We start from the raw sequence: 2,396 nt of genomic DNA, 5'->3' as shown, positions 1-2,396 counted from the left end.
TTGGTGTGTGCTTGGGCTGAGCATTGAAGCATTTTCGTGTAGAGACTTCTCTTGGAGTTAAACGCCAGCTTTTGTGCCAGTCTGGGCGTTTAACTCCCACTTTGGTGCCAGTTCTGGTGTTTAACGCTGAGAATTCTGAGGGTGAATTTGAACGCCGGTTTGGGCCATCAAATCTTGAGCAAAGTATGGACTATCATATATTGCTAGAAATCCCAGGATGTCTACTTTCCAACGCCGTTAAGAGCGCGCCAATTGGGCTTCTGTAGCTCCAGAAAATCCACTTCGAGTGCAAGGAGGTCAGAATCCAACAGCATCTGCAGTCCTTTTTAGTCTCTGAATCAGATTTTTGCTCAGGTCCCTCAATTTCAGCCAGAAAATACCTGAAATCATAGAAAAACACACAAACTCATAGTAAAGTCCAGAAATGTGAATTTTAACTAAAAACTAATAAAAATATACTAAAAACTAACTAGAACATACTAAAAACATACTAAAAACAATGCCAAAAAGCGTAAAAATTATCCGCTCATCATTAAGTTAACATCCCTTTTTAATACTCAGCAGCAATTAATGGTAAACAAGGATAACAATCCAACACTTACAATGAAAAAGAGAAAATAGAATGAAAACTAACTAAAACTAACTAAGCAACTAACTAACTAATTAACTAACTAACTAACTAACAACTAACTAAAATAAATTGTTATCGATGGTGTTTGGAAGTGTTGGATGAGGGGTAGAAGAAAGGAAGAAGAAAAGGGGAATGAAAGAAATGGAAAGAGGAGAAGAAAAGAGAAGTGGATGGGAGAAAGAAATCCGCGCGTACGCACGCATGGCGCGCGCGCGTCGATGGCTTATTTGAGAGTCGCGCGTACGCGTCATGTGCGCGTGCGCGTGAATGGGGTTTGTGCCTCAGGCCCAATTTCCGCACAGTGCAGGCCTAACTCTCGGGTCAAGGTATGGAAGGTGGAACTTCTCAATCCACGTGTACGCACGCATTGCGCGCGCACGTGGATGGTCAAAAACGCTTGATGCACGCGTACGCGTACAGTGCGCGTACGCGTGGATGGTGCTCTGTTTTTAAAAAATTTTTGCTATGTTTTTGCACCAATACAAGCATTCCAAACCTCCAAACAGCTACCAAAACACCATAAAACTTTATTTAACATGTTATACTACCAATTAAACTCAACTAACTAAACAAAACATGAAATTAAACTAATTCTATCATTATGTACAGAAGGAAAAATGAAAAGAATTTACCATGGTGGGGTGTCTCCCACCTAGCACTCTTATTTATTGTCCTTAAGTTGGACTTATGGGGAGCTTCTCTCAAGGTGGCTCCATTGCGCCCCAAGATTCTTCATGGATTGAGCCAAGTGTTGATGGAGTTCTTCACAAGCTTGGAGCTCCCAAAGTTGGTCCTCTTTTTCTAATCCGGGATCCCACACTTTATTTTCACACCCGTCTTGAGGTTGATCATCATTATTAGTCCATCCGAGTGGTGAGTAACGTGAATTCTCCATATAATGGCCAACAATCCTCCTAGACCCATCTATTTGAGCACTACTCCAACCTTTATATCTCATGTTTGATGCATCAACCATAATGAGCCTTGATTTGCAATGCCCACCACAAAACCTTTTCCGTTTACGCTTCATCCCACAAACTTTCCTAAGTTGGCCATCCGTTTCAAGTAAACCATATTCAAGTGGGATAATAAAACTAATAGAAATGAATTTCACCCACTCAAATGAAGGTGTAGATGGAAACCTAGGCAAAGATGCTTCCAAAGATCTTGACAAAGCATAACCAACCCTCGTTCTTCTATTTCTAGGGACTTCCACCTCTTCACAAGATCTCTTGATCTCCTAGGGATTTCCACCTCTTCACAAGATCTCTTGATCTCAATCCTTTGTTCAACAATTTTATCTAAACCTTTTCCTTTACTCAAATCATAATAGCGAGGGTGAGAGAAATTTACCTCCTTAACGCTTTCAAATCCAACCGGAGAAGGTTCTTCATGCTCAAAGGATTCTTTACCACTAAGACTTGATGCTTGATCGTCATCACCAAGGGAACTCAATTCTTTCTCTATCCCATCCAAGTCTTCATATGGAATATGCCTTGAAAGGTGTGCACTTTCCTCCCTAGCATCAATTTCAATCATCTTGGAGGTTTTCTTCAACTCTATGTTCCCATGGAGGCTCCACATCTCCTAAGTCTTCTACCACTTCTTCCTTGTCTTCAACAATTAAAGCTTCCTCCAATTGTTCCAATACAAAGCAACTTCCTTCATTTCCCACCGGAGTTTCCAATCTATCCTTCATGCTATGTTCTTCATTCGATTTTCCACATATAGCCATGGGAGTTCCTTGAGTGTTCAAGCATTGGGA

Source organism: Arachis duranensis, chromosome 6 (assembly GCF_000817695.3).
Source record: "Arachis duranensis cultivar V14167 chromosome 6, aradu.V14167.gnm2.J7QH, whole genome shotgun sequence".
NCBI classification, from domain to species: Eukaryota; Viridiplantae; Streptophyta; class Magnoliopsida; order Fabales; family Fabaceae; genus Arachis; species Arachis duranensis.
The sequence above is the reverse complement of the archived record's forward strand: the minus strand, read 5'-3'. Positions refer to the sequence as shown.